The sequence below is a fragment of the Coenobita brevimanus genome, chromosome 13 (assembly GCF_032717465.1).
Source record: "Coenobita brevimanus isolate Jiangsu-jjx chromosome 13, ASM3271746v2, whole genome shotgun sequence".
NCBI classification, from domain to species: Eukaryota; Metazoa; Arthropoda; class Malacostraca; order Decapoda; family Coenobitidae; genus Coenobita; species Coenobita brevimanus.
The window spans coordinates 31,645,966-31,672,352 of NC_136966.1; positions in this window are offsets into that span (position 1 = coordinate 31,645,966).

Genomic DNA, 26,387 nt, shown 5'->3' on the forward strand with positions numbered 1-26,387 from the left:
AGTTGGTGATAGGACAGAGCCCTGAGGAACACCACTGTTGATAGATCTTGGAGAAGATCGATGGCCATCTACAACAGCGGCTATAGAACGACCAGAAAGGAAGCTACCGATGAAGGCACAGATAGAAGGATGGAAACCATAAGAGGGCAGTTTGGAAATTAAAGATTTATGCCAGACTCGATCGAAAGCCTTAGACATGTCAAAAGCAATGGCAAAGCTTTTGCCAAAGTCCCGAAAGGAGGATGACCAGGAGTCTGAAAGGTAGGTGACAAGATCGCCAGTCGAGCATCCCTGACGGAACCCATACTGACGATCAGGAAGAAGGCTGTGATAGGAAAGACACTTTAAAATTTTTCTGTTAAGAACTTTTGAAATACAGGATGTTAAAGCAATTGGACGATAGTTACAGGGTTGGGAATGGTCACCCTTCTTTGGGACTGGCTGAATGAGAGCAAACTTCCAGCAAGAAGGGAATGTACAAGTTGATAGACAAAGGTGAAAGAGCTTGCCTAGGCAGGGTGTAAACACAGTTCTTGAGAACAACAGAAGGGACTCCATCAGGCCCATATGCCTTATTTGTATTGAGGCCAGCAATAGCAGAAAATACATCAGCTGAAGAAATTTTAATGTTAGCCATGAGGAAGTCAGAGTGGGAGAATAATGGAGGAACAGCACCAGCATCGTCCAAGGTGGAATTGGAGGAGAAAGTCTGAGCAAAGAGATTTGCTTTATCAGTAAAAGAAATAGCTGCAGAACCATCAGTTTAGAAAAGAGGAGGGAAGGATGATGCGGTAAAGTTGTTAGAAAGGTTTCTGGCAAGGTGCCAGAAGGAGCGGGATGAATTCGAGTTGGAGAGTTGAGAGCATTTAGTACGGATGAAATTATTTTTAGCTGAGCGAAGAACAGACTTAGCACGATTCCGGGCAGAAAAGTATAAAAGATGTGATTCAGGGGTGGGTTGGCTCTGGTACCTTTTATAGGCCCTCTCCTTGTTGAAGACAGCATTAGTACAAACGTGATCAAACCAAGGCTTTCTTGCATTAGTCAGAGAATATGAGAAAGGAATGCATGCTTCCATGCCCGAGAGTATAACCTCTGTAATGTGCAAGGCACACTCAGATGGCTCCCGGCCATGGAAGCAATAATCATTCCAGGGAAAATCAAAGTACTGCCTGAGGGCCTCCCAATCCGCAGCTCCAAAGTGCCACAGACGACGTTTCTTTGGAGGGTCCACAGGCCATACCAGAACTATAGGACAGGTTAAGGTGATAAGGTTGTGATCGGAGGAGCCCAACGGAGAGAAAAGATTAACAGTGTAAGCAAAAGGATTAGTAGTAAGGAAGAGGTCATGTATGTTTTAGCTCTCTCCAAGGCGGTCAGGGATACAGGTAGGGTGGTGTACAAGCTGCTCTAGGTCACTAAGGATAGAAAAGGTGTAGGCTAGTTCACCAGGTGGATCAGTGAAAGGAGAGGAGAGCCAATGGTGGTGGTGAACATTGAAATCTCCTAGAATGGAGATTTCAGAGAAAGGAGAAATTGATAGAATGTGTTCCATCATAGAAGTAAGATAGTCAAAGAATTTTTAATAGTCAGTAGAATTAGGAGATAAGTAAACAGCACAGATATATTTAGCCAGAGAATGACAGGAAAGCCGAAGCCAGAGTGTAGAGAATTCAGAAGAATCGAGTTCAGGAACACTAGAACAAGATAGGTCGTTGCATACATATATGCAACATCCACCTTTGGCTTTGAAATGAGTATAGAGAAATAGGAGGATACAGAAAAGGGTTTGCTGTCAGTTGCCTCAGACAGCTGAGTCTCAGTTAGGAAAAGAAGGTGAGGTTTAGAGAAGGAGAAGTGGTGCTCAACAGAGCGAAAGTTAGAGGAAAGGCCGCGAATGTTGCAGAAATGAAGAAGTGAGTCAGACAGTGGTTCCAGGCAGCCCGAGTCGTCACAGGGAGCGCGGCGGAAGGTGGGGGCATTCATGCCCCCCCCCCCCTCCGGGGACTCCGAGACCATGTGTAGTGCTGCCATGTTTTTTTAATTTTGGGAAAGGAAGTGAAGTGTGTACGGTGCATGTAGTTTGGTGTTGATAGTTAGAGAAACTTGTATTGGAGAGCATGCTGGCCTACTCTCTGTGTTACTGATGAAACGGTAGCTCCAGCTCTCCCTGTCATCAGCTTTCCATCCTCCTTGGGAGTACTGCCCTGCTCGACAAATTATCTGTTTTTGTAACTAACCATGTACAGAATGTTTAACTAAAAATAAACACTAATACAACCTTACTGTTCACTGCCTCCAATAAAAAGTTTGTGATTAAATATCCAAGCATTATAACCATCATTAATTCCTTACTTGAATATTTGCGCTATTTTGTTTCTATGTTTCGCTTGAACGTTTAGTCACTGTTACTTCTGTGTCCGTGAATAAATGGAAATTATTTTTATGCACAATATTTTAAAGGATGACATTTTATTTCCATAATAAATAAATAAATAAATATATATATATATATATATATATATATATATATATATATATATATATATATATATATATATATATATATATATATATATATATATATATATATATATGGATGAGTTTAGGAGAGTGTGTAAGAAACGGAATCTAAAGGTGAATGTAGGGAAGAGTAAAGTGATGGTCTTTGAGAAAGGTGAAGTCAGTGAATGTACAGCGAGGTTGGATGGTGAGGAATTGGAAAATGTGAGTACGTTTAAGTACTTGGGTAGTGTGATGAGTAAGGATGGAGGTTTGGAGGGTGAAGTGCTTGAAAGGGTACAGCAGGGAAGAAAGGTTGCTGGTTCTTTGAAAGCAGTGATAAGAAACAGGGAAGTGAGCATGGAAGTGAAAAAGTTACTACATGACAGTATTGTGATACCAACTCTAACGTACGGAAGTGAAGCTTGGACGTTGTTGGAAGGACAGAAGTCAAGAGTGAGAGCAGTGGAAATGAGTTATTTAAGAGGAGCCTGTGGAGTCACATGGAGAGACAGGCTGACGAATGAGGATATAAAGGAGCGTTGTGGTGTTGATGTGGATGTGATAGGTAGCGTTATGAGGAACACACTGAGGTGGTTTGGCCATGTGGAGAGGATGGAGGGTGAAAGACTGACGAAGAGAGTGTATGTGAGTAAGGTGGAGGGGGGAAGAGGGAGGGGGAGGCCGAGGATGAGATGGAGGGATGGGGTGGAGAGGTATATGAGAGGGGGGTGTGAGTTGGGAGCAGGGCAGTGAAATGGCGGGGAACAGGGCGACTTTGAGGCGATTTGTTTGTGGCCACCCCAAACGGGATTGAGGCGTCTGGCAGTATATATATATATATATATATATATATATATATATATATATATATATATATATATATATATATATATATATATATATATATATATATTTAATGCGAGGAAGAAGGAACCAAAGGCCGCGAGCCCGCAATAACTGTTCCCTCCAAGAGAAAAACAAAATACAAGAGAGAGCGAAATTCAATATCCGTTCATTTCGAGATGCCTGGACACACTGCATTTGAAAGACTGGAGATCATAGGAAGCAGGAAATACAGACAGAAGGAGACAGTTCCAGAGCTGACCTGTTGCTTAAATGAAGGCCTGGGAGTAACGGTTAACTCTTGCATTAGAGAGTTGGACAGAAAAGGGATGAGAGTTTACTGCTAGACGGGTGCTACACGCCTGTCGTAGATTTAGAGGAATGCATGCAGACAGTTCAGAGGATCAGTGACCATCAAAGTAGCGATAGAAAAGAGATAAAGATGCAACAGTGCGGCGAAAAGACAGGGGTTGAAGGGAGCCAGTAAGAGGAGGAGAGTTAATGAGACGAAAAGCCTTTGACTCCACCCTGTTGAGAAGAGCTGTATGTGGGGAGCCTCCCCACATATGAGAGTTGCATTCCACACAGGGGCGGATAAAACCCGTGTATAGAATCAACAATTGTTCAGGGTTAAAGAAGGAACGACGTCGGCTTAGACCCCCCCCCACCATGGCACACACACACACACACACACACACACACACACACACACACACACACACACACACACACACACACACACTTCTTCCTCACATCCCTTCAAAATCCTTTTCAGGTAATTGTCCCTAACTCTAATCACTTTTTAACTCAATTTGTTAAACTCTTAATGCTCCTTACCTGTCTGTCTGTCTGTCTGTCTGTCTCTGTCTCTGTCTCTCTCTCTCTCTCCCTCTCTCTCTCTCTGTTTCTCATGTAAATATACTTCCACTTCCCAAAAACTTAGCTTTCCCCTTTGCATCAGCATAGCTCGACTCCCTTATGTACTTTTATCACTGTGCCACGCATATTCCCTTGTTCTCTCCCCTTTATTCCGTTACCGCACCCCCTGCTCCTCATCGCATACTCTCTTTCTTCCCTCTTCCATCTCCACTCTCCCTGATTAATCAAGCATGTCTCTCTCCTTCTTCCGTTCACTTTTCATCTTCCTCCCTCCCTCCTCCCTCCCACGCCCGGTACTCGTATATTCATTTCAACCTACCACACCAGTCACCAGCTAGGCAGTGCGATCTTCTCATATTAAATAAAATGTAATATCACCGCTGCCCGGTAATATAGGTTAAATCGTCAGTCGCTTTTATCCGAAAATATGATATTTGAAAAGGTCTTTTTCATGTCAGAGTGAATATATTTTCCATGTGATTTGTAAAAATGTTATGGTGGACAAAGTGTTCTTTACACTGTGTATTTACACTGTGTGATATTACTGGGTAAATGGATGAATAGCCTGTTTCCTTAGGTACCTGGTAACAGTTCTAATTCTTCCATATTTCTATTCGACCTGAAGGCCACAGTTTATAAAGGCAAGAAATGTGGTCAGGGTGATGGTGATAATAATGGTGTGAAGCGACGCGCAGAATATTTTTTTCTCTCAGGTGGAACCAGGATTCCGGAGGCTTGAATGATAAGTGGATGAGAGTGTGGTTTGTTAGGTTCGGCAAGTTTGGTTAGTATCTCTTTCTAGTATTTTATTCTGGCTGTCTGGACCCTACCTCATTCCACTATGGTGTGAAAAAGGAGGTCTGGATGATGATGATGAGGAGGAAGAGGAGGCGGATTTATAGCCACGTACTGAAAGTTTGCATACTGTAAAGGTACTTACTTTATTCTCTCACTTCGATCCTTTTCAGGTAGAGAATGATAAGAAGATTATGTGTGCAAATACTCATACGACGAGGAGAGGAGGGGGGAAGAAAATGCCAGGCAGGGACCAGTTGGAGGGTCACGTTAGGAAGGGAAACATTGAGGTTAAAGATGGACAAAATTGAGAGAGAGAGAGAGAGAGAGAGAGAGAGAGAGAGAGAGAGAGAGAGAGAGAGAGAGATTTGTTGAAACGTTTTGTTTACAGTTATACGCTATCTAAAACCTTGTTTTTCAAAGGGATATGTTAGGCATCCATGAACTATAATATTAATATTTTACACCAAAACAACTCATCTGTGCATTGTTTCAAAAAAAAAAAAAAAAGGTAGGTTCGCCTATACAGGCAACAGATATAACCATTTATAACTACGCACGTGCTTACTCGAATTACGTTGCAGATTATACCTGATTCCGTGGCTGAACGCTTTTGTACTTTTACTACTAGTTAAATCCATTTATGAATGTAAATATCTTTTATGTGTCCTATGTACAGTACCTTCTACAGTAACATTTTATTTTTATCCACTTATATGCCTCTCCACCATCACACACACACACACACACACACACACACACACACACACACACACACACACACACACACACACACACACACACACACATTTTTACTCCTTCCCACTAACATTATCTAACTCCCCTTCAAAACCCTGTTCGTGACATACCAACTTTCTTCAGGGTTATTATCCCTATTTCTTCGATCACCTTGAGATTCCTCTTAGGAAAGACTTGACCTTCTCTCTCTCTCTCTCTCTCTCTCTCTCTCTATTAAATTACATCACCCAATTTGTCTCTTCCCACCTGCCTCACTCTGCTTCTCCTCACTGACCTAGCCCTGCCTCTCCCCTTCCTGCATCTGTCCGTTCCCCTTTCCTTTTACTTCGCCTGGACTTTTCTCTCCAGTCTGACAGTCTTTCTTTTTGCTTGTCACACCGTGTCTCCTCTCTGTCCAACCCTGTCACATCCCTCCTACCTCCCTTTGATCTGCGCTCATAGTTGGTTTTACATGACGGAAATAAGGTGCTTCCCCATCTTAAATAAATCGCGTTTCCATTAATTCGATGATCTAACGTTATGAGGTACAAATGAAATGAGTATCCTTTTTTCTATTCAGATCCACCCTTTAACTTCATTTTTCGTCAAATAAGCTGAAAGGGGTTTGGAACACCTCAGGGTAGAACAAACGTGCTGTATCAAACACCCACTTTGTCTCGTCTTGTCTCATTCTGTTCTCTCATTCCCTCTTTTTGTCACTCTACTTAATTTTTCACCTGGTTCAAACAGCTTCATATCTCACCGTCTCCTTCCTCGCAAAACCTCATTCCTCCCTCACTCTTCCTCTGCCTGACACCTTCCTGTCATTCCTGAGATTTGGGGAGTACGATGGGTGGGTTCCTTGGGTAAAGTTTGAGCACACATCCTTTTAAAGCTGAAATTCTTGCGGTGAGAAGGTGGTGGTGGTAGTTGTTTTCCTCTGGTGGAAGTTTTGGTTATGGCCGTGGGTGTTGTGGTGTAGCCGTGGCGTTGCTGTGCACATTGGAGTTCATAAAAACAGATTCAGGAGGTCTTGTGGTCCATAACATTATCTTTTAGGGAAACATCCGCTTCTTCTTAAGATCTAACCAACGTGCTTCGGAAAAGGGCAGAAAAGAGGTTGTGGTGTGTTGGGTTTTGTGTTATTTTGGATTAGTTGTAGAAATTGTTGTTTTGGTTGCTGTTGTGTTGTTCTTCTAATTGTGGTGGTGGTAAGGGTGCTGGATGTTGTGTTGATAGTTGCGGTGGCGGTAGGCGTTGTTTTTGGAGTTGTAATGTTGGTGAGTTATGTTGGTAGCTGGGGAGCGCGGTAGCTCAGTGGTAGGGTGTCGGGCTCGTAATCGTGAGGTTCCAAGTTCGCGCCCCGCCCGGTGGATGCTGTTCTGGGGTAGCGCTCTCCTATAACCCTAGCAGGGCTATATGATCTGAAGAGGTCTAGCTCGGGGATTAATCCTCTTTTTATGTTGGTAGCTGTGGTGTTGTTTTGGTGTTACCCATCCCCACCCCGGAGGGGCTCGAGAATGGGAATTCTTATCACTCGGTTTCTCTGTCTGTCCGTTTGTTTGTTTGTCTGTATGTCTGTTAACAACTTTACGCGATAACTACTAGTGCGATTTTCACCAAAATTACGGGGATGTTAGGCTATGACCTGATCACCTGATTAATTTTGCACCAAATTGGGCCAAGGCCCAGGCTGTAGGCCCAACAAAAGTAAAATGTATAACTAGTTTTTCTCGCCAAAACTCCTTCCTAATTCGTCATATCGACGTGAAACCAAAACTTAAAGGTGCATATTTCAAAACATGCCTCATTACATCAGGGAGGTAAACCCCCAGTTAGCTATAGGAGGGTCAGTGTCAGGCGGGTCGAGCCTAAATTTTCAAATGGGCATAAAATCGTCAGTTGTCACCATATATACTCCAAAGTTGATATGTGACATCTTTGGCAAGAAAGCCTGTTGTGTATACATGTCAGCACTAAAATGACTGCCGGGGACAGGTTTGCTGTGTCATTTCTTATTGTGGCTCTTTCCTTGGTGCTTAGGGGGTTTTGTGTTTAAAGCTGTAGCGTTGATGTTGTTGTGGTTGTGGTGGTGGTGGTGCTGGTGCTGGAGGAAACTATGGTGAGTTGGGAGCTACAGTGTTTTGTGCTGGTGATGTAATGGAGGTGGGTGTTGTGGTGGTATTTCTTATTTGCGGTGGTTGGGTGGAGGTGATGATTGTTGTTAAGCCACATGTATTTTGCTTGTGATTGTGGTCATCAGCTAGTGGTTGTGTTGTTGGTGAAGGATACCGTATTACACCTGGGGTGTTATTTTGCCCGAGATCGATACTGCATATTTGTTTGTTAGTATGTGTATATGGAAATGAATTATCTCATATCTGACCCAATCGGAGTAAAACAGCAAGTAATGTGCAATGTGTGTTAGTGTGAGAAGTACAGACCCCAAGCCAAAACTTTATTGCATACCTCCCTACCTTCACCCACAACTCCTTCTCGGCTTGCCATTCCGCTCCTTCCCCCAGTTCTTGGTATGTTCACATGCATGTTGTTTCCTATATCCTCCGACCTGAAGAGGATCCTGGTAGATGTGAAACTGCTGTATCATCAGGAAAAGGGAAAATGGGAAATAAAATGGATGAGTAGTGCATAAACAATATATACTGAGAGAGAGAGAGAGAGAGAGAGATGATTACTTTATGATTACCCCCTGAAGAGTGCTGCAATGTAGCCCGGGAAGCAATATACTTGGAACAAAATTTTTGCGTGAATTTTGAAAGGCAAATTAAGAATGGAGGTCTCATTTTCCCTGCTAAATATACAAGTCTACATACTCCATGTTCTGAATTTACACGATCATTCTTTCTCATTCCTCTTCTCTTAGGTGTGTATCAGAAGGTGAAAAGGAGAATGTTGCGTTAATGGTCGCAAGTATACCTCTGTTAAAGACGTACTGACTCTGAAGACGTGTGTATGTAATGAAGGGAGGCAACTATTCGCATGGAAATAAGAATTCCATTGTTAAAGTACTGTGCATGCGACATACAAAAAAATCTAATATATGCATGGATGCAGAGTATTACAAACTAAACGTTCAGCAACAGAAATATTAAAAAGAAGCAAAAACAGAGCATGCATGCAAGTGCGTAATTATAAATGGTTATAACGCTTAGATGTATAATCACAATATATTTATGAAGCAGTGGAAAAGTGACTCTGAGTTAGTGTTTAATATTTTTATTTTATACTCACTGCACAAACTCAGCTACAAAATCAGACTAGTAGTTAGTGTACAGAAGAAAACTGTAAGCATCATCAAATCTCTCTCTCTCTCTCTCTCTCTCTCTTTCACTTAGTAAACTCTCGCATTTCGTATCTTTTTGTCTATTGTTTCCACATGAAAAAAATTACCACCTCCTCCCATGCGACATGCTGTTGCTCGAAATCTTTTAAACGCATAAGTCTTCAGAGTCAGTACGTCTTTAATAGAGGTATGCTTCCTACCATTAACGCAGCATTCTCCATTTCACCTTGGGACCCACACCTTGTGGAAGCAGAGTGAGAAAGAATGATCAAGTGTAAACTCAGAATATGAAGTTTGTAGATGGGTATATTTTGAGGGGAAAATGAGACTTCCTTTGTTAATCTGCCTTTCAAAATTCAGGCAAAAATTTTGTTCAAAGTATATTGCTTCCAGGGCTATATTGCAGCACTATATAGGGGGTAATCATAAGGTAATGATTCTCTCTCTCTCTCTCTCTCTCTCTCTCTCTCTCTCTCTCTCAGTGTATACTGTTTATGCACTACTCACCCATTTTATTTTCCATATTCCCTTTTCCTGAAGTTACACGAGTTACACACCTACCAGGATCCTCTTCCAGGTACGAAGAGATAGAAAACAAAATGCCTATGAACATACCAAGAACAAGGGGAAGGAAGGGAAGGGTAGGAGAGAAGGAGTTGTGGCGGAAGGTAGGGAGGTAAGCAATGAGGTTAAGGCGTGGGGTCGGGAGAGAGAGAGAGAGAGAGAGAGAGAGAGAGAGAGAGAGAGATTTTTACTCTCAAAATTCAAAGTATTTTGCTTTTCGGATAAAAGAAAGACATCGGATTTGTTTCTATCGTGTTCTTTAATTTTAGGCTACGGCTCGGTACGCCTGTCACAAAAGTTTACGTATTGTTTAAAAACGTTCAACAACAGTTAAAATTCTTACTTTCTGAAGTTTGCAATAAATGTCTACCACATTTCAAATTAGTCAGGCCTAGCTCAACAATAAACTTTGAAACATATTATAGGCAATATTGTTTTCTCCGCGGCGAGATAACAGATAGCAGTAAACGACATTGCTTACGTCACCACTAGATGGAACCTTCTGTTGTCTTTTCATTATCAATTTACAAAGAAAAAAAAATAAATATATGTAACAGTAGAACTCAGCGAGATGTATGGCTATAGCATCAAAAAGTGTGCCTCTGTGAGTGGTAGTTAATTTCATGAGAGAGAGAGAGAGAATCGAGCATTTAAACTGTAAATAACACTGTCAGTACTCTCTGATAGTATTATAAACACCTCTCTCTCTCTCTGTATATATATATACGTACTGTACACACACACACACACACACACACACACACACACACACACGTAAATATCTCTCTCTCTGTCTGTCTGTCTCTCTGTCAGTATATATATATATATATATATGCACTGTACACACACACACACACGCGCGCGTGTGTGTGTGTATATATATATATATATATATATATATATATATATATATATATATATATATATATATATATATATATATATATATATATATATACGTTCATTTCGAGATGCCTGGGCATTCTTTCATTCCTTTCAAAGTTTTCTATGCACGCTTCCACATTTGTTCAGAACTCTTGCTTCACTCGGCGGCTTGCACAATCTTGCGTTGGTGCATACTCACCGCACATTTGCATTTCAATTTTCAGTCATACCCACACAATCATTGAACCAACTGATCCATACTCTCTTGTAATCTCCTTCCATCTCATGCAAACAACAATACACACTCCTTCTTTTGCCCTTTCATTCTCACCTATTCCCGCACATCCAAATTCCCATTCTCCAACACTCTTGTCTCTTCATTTAGTTTCATTTAATGCGCATACATCCACTTTTGCACCTTCAAGCACCTGGACAATCTCTCACTCTTTCACTTTATCATTCACATCCCTTACATTCCATGTCACAATCCGTACCATTTCCTTTGTTCCGTCAGGGATTTCGCCACCAGAGGGCCGGACATAAACAAATCATTGCTGTGTACGGCTCTATTCCTGTTTTTTCCACTGGTCCTTGCCTTCCAACACCCTTCTGTCGTTGCAGGGACCTACATAAAGGTCTAGTGCTTACTTCACCGTTGGTTGTGTTTTTCTGGTGTTTGGACTTAGCCAGTAGTTTGGGGGGATAATTCAGTACAGCAGACGGGGCCCCCCTGGTCGGGCTTTCTCGTTTCTGTGCATGCCCAGTACGACCTGTGTGACGTCATGGACGAGTCACTCCACTGCCCCTGCTACTATTGGTCAGTTCTGTCGTGCTGGTGAAGCTGAACCCCGCTCACCCTGTTACCTGCCTAGGTGTGCAGCATGGAGTACTTGGGCCCTGCCACCCTCGAGGACCTTGAAGCTGACCTGGCACTGAGTGACGAGGATGAAATGACTCAGAGTGACTGGCCACAGCTACCACAAAGTAGTAGCAGTGTCTTGCTAGCTGGGAAAGTAGCTACGAAAGCAGCACTATCTGTACCTGCCACATCTCACCTCGTCAGCCAGGCATCTTCCTCTGCCAAGCGCCCTGTGCATAACACCTTGGACAACAATAGTGAGCCTTCATCCCCTGCTACCAAATTCTCCAAGAGGCAGGAGACTTCTGATCTTTTGCAGAGGGCAACCGCCCTTGGATCCAACACTCCTCGCCTCCCACAGCTTGTTCAATCCCCCCATGTTTCGCCGTTGCTTCCTGCCTCCACATCTCCGGTATTCGTGCACAGGGTGACTACATGAAGCTTTTATTAAACGACAACCCAACTGTGGACATCAAACTTCGGTGGTTGTCTGAGGCCATCCATGCTTTTCACCTTGACTGCACCCAAGTGGAGGTCAAGATGTCAGCAATCACTTCCCATTTTGTCTACATCTCCAGACGTCGTAGGGATACTGTAGAGAGCATAACTAAAGGAGAGTTCCTATCCCTTTCTTTGGAAATTCAAGACTCACCTGAGAGGCCCTGCAAGTTTCCTACTTACCTCCTTACACTTTATCCTGTCTGCACTGATCCCAACTTGGCCAAGGAGCTGCCAGGTATCTACTCAGCCCGACGTTTCCAACAGAATGGCACTCCTGGAGCCTTCCTCACCTGCCACCACCAATTCTCACCTTCAGCTTCCTTCCCTGCCTCCCATCCTGTGAGTTTCACAAGATGAAAGATGAGCAACCGTGGTGCTTTCTATGCTGGGGCATTGGTCACATCTCCCAGTATTGCTCTGCCCCAGAACGGTGTGCATGGTGCTCTGGCCAACATGACTCTCGGACGTGTCCTCACCGACCCCCTCCACCTGCTTCTGATACAGCCTCGATGCAACCCAACCCGCCACCTCCAGATACCTTGCACTGGAAATGTCCCCGATGTCATCAAGAAGAGGTTAACGTTTGGCATGGCTGCACTAGACGCCGGGCTAACCCGGCCCCTGTTGCTAAAGATGGGGCTCCACTGGCATCACCATCACCACCACCACCACCACCACTCCCCACTCGCGCTCCCCCTGCCTTCACTGTCGGTTTGGACTCAGCTGCAGTCACTGAAGTTCGAGATCCTGTTGCCATTCTTAGGACTCGGATTAGCTCACTTACGGCACGTTTTGATGCAATAGAAGCCTGCATTGATGGCTTGGTTAGCAAGCAAGCCACACTTGACACAACATTAAAATCACTGGTTGAATAACAACAAGTCATCAATATGACTGTCACCACCCTTACGTAGAAGCTGGACTCCAATGTCATTCCCATTGGACGACTGAATGCTCCTCCCAGGGAGTCTTCCCCTCGTGGCCTGCTGTGTAGCACTTCTCATGCTACCACCACTTCCTCATCTGGCCCTCACAAACGTCATGGCAAAGTCTGGTGACATGGCACAACTGCATATCATCTCTTGGAACGCCTGTGGTGTTACTAACCGGGCTAAACTTACTGCACTCAAAAGATATGTATACAGTCGCGACCCGGATGTCATTTTCATTCAGGATCCTTTGTTGGTCATTCGTTACTCAGGGTAGAGGCACCCACTCTCGGTGGTTATGTTTCTTACGTCCATCGAGTTATGAATGGCCTTGTCACGTATGTCCACTCCTCCATCCAGCACCGTTTCCTCCAAAGCTCTGTAGACAATGAGACAACCTTCCAGCTTCTTGAGATCACCATTGCAAGCCGCACAATTCGGTTGTGCAACGTATACTCTGCGCTAGGCAGGTTGAATACAGCTGCTCTCCAAGCTCCCACCATCCTTGTCTTGATATACATGGGGGGATTATAATCCCTGACACCCTGCTTTGGGAGACCTTATAATCACCGTTAACCATAATGGGACTAAACTCCTTGAGTATATTCAGTGAAATCAGCTTACCCGCTGGGACACAGGTGGAGCCACACACTCTCAAAGAGGTACAATAGATCACATCCTTATCTCCGGCCTCGTGGCATCCCGGATCAGGTGTTCATCTATCCCTGTGCTCTTCTCTGATTACATTGCTCACACCCCTCATTATTCCCTCCCTGTGACACCTTCTCCTGTACACAGATGCACTCGCATTGCAATCCCACCCAAATACTGCCCTACATACATCTCCTATATGACCAACCTTCTTCCCATGTTCAACCTTCATTGTCCTGAAAAGTTGTATAGACGGTCTTGCCTTTCAAAGACAACCATCCCCCAAGAGTTTCCAATGGTATCGATTGTCGAGGGATGATCTAGTTGCTCTCCATCACTGCGTTTATACCGATTCATGGCATAAACTTACCGATAGCATCAACCATCAAACGACTGTTGGTTCCATGTGGCGTCTTATCAACAAGGTTGTCAAGAAGAGGCCCCCTAGTGTCCTCCACCACAGTCCATCATAGTACGCACAGGATCTTGTAGAGGCCAGGTCTGCACAGTCACGGGCTTGCGCCCTTCCCACACACATACAGGACGTGCTATCCGCCCAGAAAAACTTTCGTGCACTCCGTCTCACCGCCACTTTACTGAGGACAGACGATGAGGATGGTGTGGCTATAGCTGACGATGAATTGCGACGGGCCCTCACCAGGGGTAAGGTAACGGCTCCAGGTGATGATGGCATCACTTTATCTGTCCTCCGTGTCCTCCGTGTCCTCCTGAAAGTTCCTGGTAAAATGCTTCTCCAGCTGTTCAACCTTTGCATCCGTCTGGGATACTTGCCACAAGCCTGGACCCGCAGTACAATCGTGCCTATTCCTAAACCTGGCACTGATAAATTCCGACCTGTTTCCCTCACCTCCTGCTTCAGTAAAGTACTGGAATGCATCCTCCTTATAAGACTCTTGTTTAGGCTGCAGGAGAAGTTCTCGCCCTGACTGTATGGCTTTTTACCACAGCAAGGGACACATCACTGCCTCATGGAGCTCTACACTCTCCTATCCCCCACGAGTGTAGTGGCCTTCATTGATTTAAAGAGTGCATTTGATGTCGCCAACTGAGACATTATCCTCGACCAGCTAGTGGATTTTGGAGTTAAGGGAAACCTGTTGCGATGGATACGTGGTAACCTGTCTAATAGGTCCTCTCGTGTTCTTTTTAAGGTTGCATACAGCACTACTAAGGATTTCGAGCTTGGTACTCCACAAGGTTGTGTCCTTAGTCCTTTTTTGTTTAATATCCTCATACATCGACTACTCACCCTCCTTCCTGACATCCCTGGATCCACGATCACTTGCTATCCTGATGACATCTGCATTCACTCAAATTCCCCAGCATATCTGCAACGTTTCCTTCACTTGTTTCACAAGTCTGCTTCCAGATGCGGACTCATTATCTCTCCAGAAAAGAAAAGAATCTTCACTTCCCATCCAGCAAGAACACTGCCTGTATTCTCTGTCGGGGATTGTGTTATCCATCTGTGCACACAGTACCTTTATCCAGGGGGGCCTGTATGGTTTTCTCCCTCCATTCCTACAAGACAATGCCTGCATCCGATTGTTCAGGATCTGCTGACCCGGCTATAGCAGCGCCTAAAACTTCTCAAGTGGCTCGCTAATTATGCTGCTGTGGTGTCTATTCCTGTTGCATGAACCACATACATAGTGTTCATTCGATCAGTTATTGATTATCTCTCCCCTGTTCTTTGTCAACTTTCCAGAACAGCCTTACAACCTCTTGAGACGTTCCAAGACGCAGTGATGAGACTCATCCTGGGCTGCCCTGGCTCAACCAGAATTGTCAACATGCAACTGGAACTCAACCTTCCACCACTTGTTGAGAGAATATACTCTATGGTTCCATACTCCAGCGTTAAGTGCCTGCATTCTCCTCATCTATCTCCCTACTTCTCTCACATCATTCGGACTTCCCTTGATCCCACTGCACCAAGGCCCCTGCTTCGCAGTGGTAGCCGCACACTAGTTAATACTGTTTGTTCAAACATCTGATGGCTAAATATCAACATACCAGTGCTTGCTGAAGAGGTGGACCATGCCATTATATCTTGGGAGACCCCTATGCCTGCTATCTCATACACTCTGGCCTCCAAGACTGACCTGCCTCAACTTCAGAAACAGTAGCTTTGGAGACCATCGCCAGGCTGTCATGTTCACTCCCTTCGCCCCCCCATATCTACATTGATGTCTCCCTGCAGGATGATGGCAGTGCTGACTGTGCTGTATTTTCCTCACGTCTGGATCCCCCTCAAGAGGGCTGGCTGGGCCATCGATTGCCAACCTCGTCGAGCTCTACATATCGCAAATTACATGGACTCAAGGATGCAGTTACTTTATTAAAACGGACGAACAACAGCGGCTTCATCATCTGTGACTCACAGCCGGCCCTCCATGCCCTCTCCTCTCCCAGGCCTGCATATCAACACCTCATTACACAGATACTCCATCAATTGGCCACTGCCTGTGATCGTTTGCTGATGGTGCACTTTCTGTGGATTTCCTCTCATGTTCGTCTCACTGCCAACAACACCAATAACCTTGCAAGGACTGCCTGTGAACTGGATCTGCCTGCTATGGATGCTAGCCTCCCCCATTTGCTACAAGCAGATAATATGCAGAGCAGCCCGGTCCTCTATTCTCCACCGTAGAATTGCTGACAGGACTCACAGTGCGTCCATCCAACATTATGACCACTTTCTCTCTCGTCCCCATAGACATCCTCACAGTGGTCTTATGGTTTGTCGACATAACGTGGTGTATGCCCACCTCAGACTGGGCTACCGACCTGTGTGGCAGGTGGCTGGGGCAGGTAACGCACCTCATTTCTCCTCCTGTAAGCTGTGTGACACACCTAATGCCAACACCCCTGACCATTATTGCCTGCAATGTCCACTTGTCTCTGATTTAATACCACATGGACTCACATTAGTGGACACTTGTGAACATTTGTTGGAAGATGATAACCTAGATGTTATTCTCATGCATCATCCACACTTTGGTGGATGTTAATTTGTTATAGCTCGAGAGCGTGTCCTGCAGGGCATGAGTTCCCCCTGTACTCACCTCACATATGGCCACATGGCACTGTACTAGGTTTGTTGCCTTTGGGCGTAATAAATTAATCAAATCAAATCAAACCTTTGTTCCATCATTAGTCGTCACCTCTTGGTCAGTTCTGGTCCGAGGCTTCTTCGTATTTTTAATCAGTTGTTTTCCGGGAAAGGGCACTAACCCTCCGCCAACTCACTTGTTGTCACGTAGGGAACACATATTTGTTAGCTGCAAGGTTGCCACCCAGCCCTGTTAATGATTTCCTGGTTGTAGAGCCACCCTAATAACAGAGTACTGCTACACTAAGTGTATGGCTACAGGCAGAACTATCTCTAGAAAGTCTGCTGTCGGTTCCGAGATGGAGGGGTAGAATTTCTTGAGATGAGAGTTTTGGTGTACAGCTGGACACCTGTCACTATAATTTGCATGGAGTGTTATTATTTTAAATGCTCTTGTTCCAAAAACCAGGCTGGTTTATACTCGTGCCTCTGTAATTTTAAGGTATCAACAAAGTTGACATTCGTACAATAATTATTGTACGTGTACGATTAAACTGCCTCTGGTACGACGTACGATACCTTTTCTTATTATCGTATGTTCTGTACGATAATTCTGTATTTTACAGCATAAGAGTTTTAACTAAATATATATATATATATATATATATATATATATATATATATATATATATATATATAAAATCCCTGCTTGTCGTAAAAGGCAACTAAAAGGGTTGGCGGAGGGTTAGTGCCCCTCCCCGGAAAACAACTAACTAAAAAAACAAACAAGAAGCCTCGGACAAGGACTGACCAATCGATGACGACCCAGGACCGGACAAAGGACTTGGTAATGAGTACATGGAATGTATCTATCTATCTATATACCTAGGCTGCTTCCCCCAAGGAAAGGGAGGTAGCCGAGACAGGACGACTCACTCTCCATTTACTCATCCATTCAAACACATTCATTCGCATCTTAGCCCCAAAGGGGGGGAGAACGGACAGATCCTCACCGCACCACACCGCACAAGGGTCAACTGGGCAATGCAATCAGTGACATCCGCAGCAGGGCCCGACAGCAGAACTGGTTTACCCCTGCCACATCATAACAGACCCATCCCCTTACCCGCACCTGACCTGACTAGCTGATCAGACCAAATGCGGGAGAATATCCCCTCAGGGCTGCATCATCACTTATTCATTCACAATTTCTCTCCATTTATTTCTGTCACGCACAGCCACTCTTCCTTGCTCAACAGACATCCCTCTCGCATCCAGCGCTCTCTTCACACTGTCCATCCATCCTATTCGTGGTCTTCCTCTCAGCCTTACACCTCTCACATCAGATCTAGTTATCTTTTTCACCAATCGCTCATTATCTATTCTCTCCATATGCCCAAACCATTGCAACACCCTCTGCTCAACTCTACCAGCCATCTCCCGAACAACTCCAGTTCTCCTTCGCACTTCATCATTTTGCACCCGATCCATACGCGTCACTCCACACATACTCCTCAGACATCTCATCTCCATTACATTCAAACTTTTCCTCTCTGCTACACCCATATTCCATGTTTCAGACCCATATAATGCAGTCGGTACCACAACACCCTCATACAGCCTTCTCTTTACACCCATTCTAAGCGAACGACATTTAAACACTTTTTTCATTCCTCCCAGCACCTTTCCTACTTCATTTATTCTAAACTTCACTTCTGCATCTATTCTTCCATCCACAGCAACATGTGACCCTAGATATTTAAAACAATCTACCTCCTCAAGCAACTCACCATTCAAAACTATATTCATCCCCCTACCATCTATCAACCTCGTACACTTCATCACTTTACTCTTATTCTCATTTACTTTCAATTTCCTCCTTTCACACACCCTTCCAAACTCCTCTACCAACTGTCTCAATCTCTCCTCTGAATCAGTCACCAGTGCAGTATCATCTGCAAACAGCAGCTGCTTCAGATTCCACTCTCCTCCATCAACATTTACCAGACTCAGACCACCTAAAACTCTTGCATTCACCTCCCTTACAACACCATCCATGTAAATATTAAACAACCAAGGCGACATCACACATCCCTGTCGCAGCCCCACTCTCACAGGAAACCAATCACTCACAGCATTTCCCACTCTTACACACGCTCTACTATTTACATAAAAACTTTTCACCCTTTTAGTAACCTACCATCAAGTCCATACAATCTTAAAACAGTCCACAAAGCCTCCCTATCAATTCTATCATACGCTTTCTCTAAATCCATAAATGCCCAAAACACATCCTTGCCTTTCGCTAAATACTTTTCACACACTTGTCTCACAGCAAACACCTGATCAACGCATCCCCTCCCTCTCCTAAAGCCACACTGCTCATCACTAATTACTCCCTCTGTACCCTCTCTAACTCTCATAATTAACACTCTACCATACACCTTACCTACAACACTCAACAGACTTATACCCCTAAAGCTAGTACATTCATACTTATCACCCTTGCCTTTATACAACGGGACCACACAAGCACTTGCCCAGTCAATTGGCACCATACCTTTCTCAAAGCACACATTCAACAATCTTACTAACCAGTCAACAATAGTCACTCCACCACCCTTCAGGCATTCCACAGCACACCCATCCATACCTGCAACTTTCCCTGCTTTCCCTGCTTACATGGAATGTAAGAGGAGATAATGATGAGGTGAAAGAGAGAGAGATTGTCCAGGTGCTTGAGGGTGCGAAAGTGGATGTATGTGGAATAACTGAAACAAAATGGGGAGGAGAAAGTGTGAGAGAATGGGAGTATGGATGAGGTATATGTGCAGGAGTAGGTGAGAATGAGAGGGCAAAGGAAGGAGTATGTATAGTTGTGAGTAAAAGATGGAAGAGGAGCATAAGACAGTATGGATCAGTTGGGTCAAGGATTGTGTGGGTAAAGTTGAAAGTTGGAATACAAATGTGGGCGATTGTGTGTGTGTATGCACCAACGCAAGATCGTGCTAGAAGAGTGAGAGAAGACTTCTGGACAAATGTGGAAGTGTGCATGGAAAAGTTTGGAAGGAATGAGAGAGTGTTTTTGATTGGTGATATGAATGGTAAAGTTGGGAATGTGAAGGTGGATGGAATAGTTGGTGAGTGGGGTGTGCCTGCTGAGATAGATGAGAATGGGAGTGCGTTAGTGGACATTTGTGCTGGGAGGGGGTTGGTGATAGCCAATACCCTCTTCAGGCATAAAATGATCCACACGCACGTATACATGGCGAGTGATGAGAAGGGTGGGTGGTGAACTGAATGAAAGGAAGGCAATGATTGATTATGTGTGTGTGGATGAAAGAATGCGAAGATGTGTTAAGGATGCAAGAGTGTATAGAGGTTGGGGGGGTGGACTTTCTGACCACTACTTGGTGGTGGCCAGAATTAGAATGCAAGTAAGATGGAGGAATAGAAGAAGGGAAAGATGAGAGGAAGGAGTAGTTGCAAGGAGAGTGGAAAGGTTACAAGAGGATGAGAAAAAGGCAGAGTATAAGAGAGAAGTGGAGGGACGATTGGGCAAATATGAATTGGAGCAGATGGGAGACGTGGAAGGTGTGTGTAAGATATTTACAGAAGAAATATGTGCAGCATGTGATGCGGTGTGTGGGAGGAAGAGAAGACGGAGGGGGTTGCAAGGAACAGCGTGGTGGACTGAAGAGGTGAAACAGGCTGTGACACAAAAGAAGAAAGCATACAATGAATGGATGAGAAATAGGGGCGTGGAAGAAGTTGAGAGGCGGAAGAGACAGTTATATGTGGAAAGAATGAGGGAGGTGAAAAGATTAGTAAGAGAGAGTAAGAAGAGAGTGGATGAGGAATTTGGAAGGAATTTGAGTGTAAAGTGGAGGGATTGTAAGAAAATGTTCTGGAGAGAAGTGAAAAGAGTAAGACAGGGTGGAAGTGAAGTTAGCAGGGGAGTGAAAGATAAAAATGGTAGATTACTAGTGGAGAAGGAAGAAAAAGTGAGCAGATGGAGAGAACATTTTAAGGAATTGTTGAACGTAGAAGATGGAAGTAATGCGAGTATAAGTGGCTGGGGAATGGCTGGGAGAAGGAGGGAGGTGAGAAGACAGGAAGAAATCAGCAGGATAGAAGTTGTGGAAGCAATGAAGAAAGTTAAATCGGGGAAAGCCCCAGGAATTGATGGAGTGTGTGGTGAAATGCTGAAGCATGGGGGAGAGATAGTAGTAGAATGGATGTGGAAGATGTGCAGATTGGCCTGGGAGGAAGGTAGAGTCCCGGAGGATTGGAAGTCAGGTATAATTATTCCCTTGTACAAAGGAAAAAGGGAAAAAGAAGTGTGTGGTAATCATAGGGGCATTTGTCTTCTTAGTATAATAGGAAAAGTGTATGGTAGGATACTTATAGACAGAGTTAGAGAAAGAACAGAGAAATTAGTTGGAGAAGAACAGGGAGGGAAGAGGTTGTGTAGATCAGATATTCATTCTTAGACCTTTAGTGGAAAAGTTTCTAGAGAAGGGAAAGAAGTTGTATGCAGCTTTCATGGATTTGGAGAAAGCGTATGACAGGGTGGATAGACAAGGATTGTGGAAAGTGTTAAGAATTATGGAGTAGATGGGAAGTTGTTGAATGCTGTGAAGAGTATGTACGATGGTGCAAAGGCTGCAGTGCGTGTGGATGGTGAACTAAGTGAATTTTTCTCTTTGAAAGTTGGTTTGAAACAGGGATGTGTCATGTCTCCATGGTTGTTCAATCTGTACATGGATGGGGTAATAAAAGAGGTACAAGGTAGGGTAGTGGATGTTGGAGTGGCCCTGGTGAGAGAGGATAGTGTTTGGAAACTCCCTGTACTGTTGTTTGCAGATGATACTGTGTTGTTGAGTGAAGACGAAGGGGAGCTGCAAGACTTGGTGGATGAGTTTGAGAGAGTGTGTAGGAAACGGAATCTAAAGGTGAATGTAGGGAAGAGTAAAGAGATGGTCTTTGAGAGAGGTGAAGTTAGTGAATGTACAGCGAGGTTGGAAGGTGAGGAATTGGAAAATGTGAGTACGTTTAAGTACTTGGGTAGTAAGATGAGTAAGGATGGAGGTTTGGAGGGTGAAGTGCTTGAAAGGGTACAGCAGGGAAGAAAGGTTGCTGGTTCTTTGAAAACAGTGATAAGAAACAGGGAAGTGAGCATGGAAGTGAAAAAGTTACTACATGACAGTATTGTGATACCAACTCTAACGTACGGAAGTGAAGCTTGGACATTGTTGGAAGGACACAAGTCAAGAGTGAGAACAGTGGAAATGAGTTATTTAAGAGGAGCCTGTGGAGTCACGTGGAGAGACAGGCTGATGAATGAGGATATAAAGGAGCATTGTGGTGTGGATGTGGATGTGATAGGAAGCGTTATAAGGAACACACTGAGGTGGTTTGGCCATGTGGAGAGGATGGAGGGTGAAAGACTGACGAAGAGAGTGTATGTGAGTGAGGTGGAGGGGGGAAGAGGGAGGGGGAGACCGAGGATGAGATGGAGGGATGAGGTGGAGAGGTATATGAGAGAGGGGGGTGTGAGTTGGGAGCAGGGCAGTGAAATGGCGGGGGACAGGGCGACTTGGAGGCGATTTGTTTGTGGCCACCCCAAACGGGATTGAGGCGTCTGGCAATAGATAGATAGATAGATAGATATAAAGGCTTTTCATCAAGAGTAACTCTTTTCCATAGATAGTATACAGTATTATCTGGAAAACGAGAAGTCGTAATTTTCCTTGGTGTACGTAGGGTAATTGTGTTTATGAGATAGCTAGGCTTGTTGTACTGAAGGAAATGCACAGACACATTTCGAGTCATATTGACGGTTGACTGTTACGGTCTGATATTCGTCAGTCGTCACCGTGAAGTACTATACAGTATGAAAGAAATATTTATGCTGATGACAAGAATAACCTAAAAGTAGCTTGTGTAATCAGTGATTTGTAAATAGTTTAGAGGAACTGTTTATTTTATTTAATAAATTTTGATTAATTTAATTAACTTTTCTAAACTGAATATTGTTATATAGATCTCCCTTAAATGATACCTGTTGTATACAGTATTTACATTAGCCATTACATATATCGAGTATTTTGTCAATTTCCATTTTTCTTTTTTATTGCATGAGACTAATGCTGTTTATATAAATTTAAAATACCACTGAAGACATGTTGTGTTGGTAAGAACTCCATCATTTATTTTATCATCATATTACTGTAGAGCTAGCGTAATAGCAGCAGAAAAATATATACGATAATTTTCACAGGCATCCGATATTTGCGATAATTTGGGTGGAAAAACATTAGTTTTGAAACATCAGTACGATAACTCGATCAAAAAATTCTGGCAACCCAGCGTACCAATGAACAGGGGACGGACATTTGAGTGACAGTCTTCAGAAGCATGGGTAATTGAGAGCAATGGACTGTGAAAAGTTTATATTTTTTCTACTAATCCCACAACAACTTCTGCAGACCAGTTAATATCATTTGTTCCCGAATCCGCATTCCTAGGCTGTATCAGTAATGCAATGCAGTTGATGACTTTTGCCATTTCCTCGAATGATGCTTTTCCGGGATCTTCTTCAGTTGGATCAACTGCTCGACTGCTGATTGTTGGTGTGTCTGGCCCCCCACTCGGCTCTCAGTACGTAATAATGAGACACTGAATAATGATTATGAGCCCATTTCCTTTGTAAGAATATTGTTGTCCGGAGAACTGCTGGTCAGGGTGTGTGTCACTAAATATTTTCGCGATGCACCATTCTCTTGTTGGGGCACGTACTACTACTGTTTAAGTTGATCCTCAGCCTAATGACAATTAACTGATGCCAGGGACATCGTGGAATCCTTCAGAAGGATCTAGCTGATTAAGGTGTAATGAATTTTGGCCAAACCCATAAGAGAGTAAATGGCATTTTTTTTTTTTATTAAGAAAATGAAAGAGAGGAAAGGAAATCATTATTAAATAAACAAATCACGCACCTGGTTACTGGTATCCTCCATTCATAAAAAATGTAACACTTTGACTTGAACTAGTGTAGGCTGTTGCTGGGAGGGAAACTAAACTGAGGAAGTGAGTACCAAAGAGTTGCAGTTCTGGGAATATAGGAATTCTTATAGGCACATGTTCTACAATATGGCAGTGTGCATTTAAGTCATGAGCGCTATCAAATGAATGTGTAGCAAATGGAAACGTGTGGAGGGCTGGCACAATGGATTCAGTTTCTTTTGAGCTTCAGCCATAAAGGTATCTCTAAAATAATGTAAGTGAGGCAACATTCTGTCTTTCTTGCTAGGGAGGTAGTTCATTTCTAATTGATAGGTTACTAATAATTCTTATAGCTTCGTTTGGAATTTTGTTTGGTTCTTTTAGTACAATCTTTCCACATCCACTCCATGAAGGGTGAGTAATATTTAAGGTGATAGCACACATCACTCTTGTAAATTGAAGCTAACTGCTTGTCAGTGAAGACGTTACGGATTCTAGACAATAATCCACGTTTCTTTAAGGTTGTTTAACAAGTGACCTAACATGAGGGGTCCAACTTTCTTCGTAGCATAGATCCCTTAAGCTTGGTATCCATCTTGTAGCAGCCCTTTGTACTTTTTCAATTTTATCTATGTGTTTTTTGAGATGAGGATTCCATACATATGTGTTTTTTTTACATGAGGATTTCTGATGAATGATGTTATTATCTTTCTCAGCATGTCTTCATATATATATGTGAATGTTATTCTCATATTACCAAGAAGTGTATACATTTTACGTACCTTCTCACTGATGTGGTCAGCTGGAGATGGTCTGTCATTGATAAGCATTTCTAGGCCCTTCTCCCTAACTTATAATCCCAATCTGGTCTTTTCTCACTTTTACCAAACTTAATTATATGACACTTCACATTAAATTCCATTTGCCATTTACTGCTCCATATATGAAATTTATTTTATTCTTCTTGTAGCTTGTTGCAAGAATCTGTTAGTAATTTAACTTTGTATTTTTGCATCATCCACAAACATATTTAGATAGTTTCCATGTCCAACGGTACTGTCTGTCATCTCTATATACTAAAAACATAATTGCTGCCAGTACTGAGCCCTGTGGAACACTCTAGTCACTTCCCTGCATGATGAGTAATTTCCCCTTAGTACTATTTTCATTTCTCTTTTTCTGAGAAAGTCCTGCATCCAACAATACATCTTGCCTTGGATACCTCCTGGCTCGTAAAGTTTCCATAAAAGTCTTTAATGCGGTACTCTGTCAAATGCTTTCTTGAAATCTAGATAGATACTGTCCACCCATCCTTCTCTTTTCTGTAATGTTTCTGTAAATCTATCAGTGTAGTTTAATAGATTAATAACACACGATGTTCCCTTTCTAAAACCGAACCGTCTTTATGTCATCATACTGTGTTCTTCTAGATGGTTTAGCCCAACTTTTTTTATCAGCTTTTCTAGCCTCAGCATGCCAGTGCCGTTTTAAAATGGTCAGGCATAATGCTGCAGCCAGTGCCAGTACCATTTTAAAACGGTCTAAAATATAAAACTTCACTGTGACTGCATTTTTCAAGATTCGTGGGTAAAAATTGGCAGGCATGTAAGGTAACTGTTCCTCTATCATCCCCCAGGATGTCAAGGCCATACACTCACTCGCTCCCCCCTTCACGTTCACTCTGCCTCACTCTGCCTGTGTGCCTCACCCAGTGCTGTACATGCTGAAGGCATTTTGTAAATATTTTCATGTAAGTGTAAGTTGTAAATATTTTCTTGTAAGTGCTGGGACTGTATGTAATGTAGTCAGGTTGTACCTATCTTCAAGTAAGTGTAAGCTAATGCATTCGTAGTGCGTAAGACATGCAAATTGTGATAGATGCTGAAGTAATAAGTGATCAGACAAGTGTACTGAACATTGCTATACCCTCCCAGCATATATACCTGAATATATCTTACATAGAAAACGACTTTCTCTCACATACATAGTGAGCGAGAGAGAACGGGTATACCTGAACATGAGTATGCAGGACTCAATAAAACTCATTTTCGAGCCTTGGTGAGCATTTGAATGGCAAAATTTGTTGTTTCCACATCAAAATCTATCATTTTAGCCATAAAAAAAAAAAGATAAAAAAATGGCCGGCGCTGAGGTGACCCAGAGGGCTAAAAATAGCCGGCACGTGGCGGGTTAGTATCTTACAACACTTGCTGGTAGTTGAGTGGATTCTGTCTATTCCCTTTCTTGCATCGGGGAACAATGTTTGTTTTCTTCCAAATAGCAGGTAGTGTAGTTTACTTTGACTTAAGGATTCCTTGAATATTAACTCGCCACATCCCGACCAATTTTCCGCCACTGACTCCCTCCAATCCTGACCAGTTTTGGAAAAATAATCTTTTAGCTCAAACCTTCACTTTTGGTGAGAAACCTCAAAAAATTCATAGAGAAATCGCTCACCTGAGGTTTAAAATACTTAATACAGCTAGCAGTACTCCTTACCTTACTGGGTTTTCTATCAGGCTAGCTCCAAAGAAAACAAGTTCTATGGGAGGTTAACTATTCCACACCACTCATAAATGGTATTTATTTATTTATTTGGTACGAATTTATATGTAGTATGACAGTATATTGGTTTTCACACAGTAATATAGGCAATATAAGCATTGTTTCACTAACACATCAACATACCTGACCTTTTTTGGAGACATTACATGATCATCATTTCTGACTGTTTCTTCCACTAATGCTACTTGAACTTTGTTTTCCACATTGTCATCGACTGGGGAATCACTCTGGTCCTGAATGTCTTTATTGGTCACGTCACTGATAACAGGTGAATTGCCGAGACAA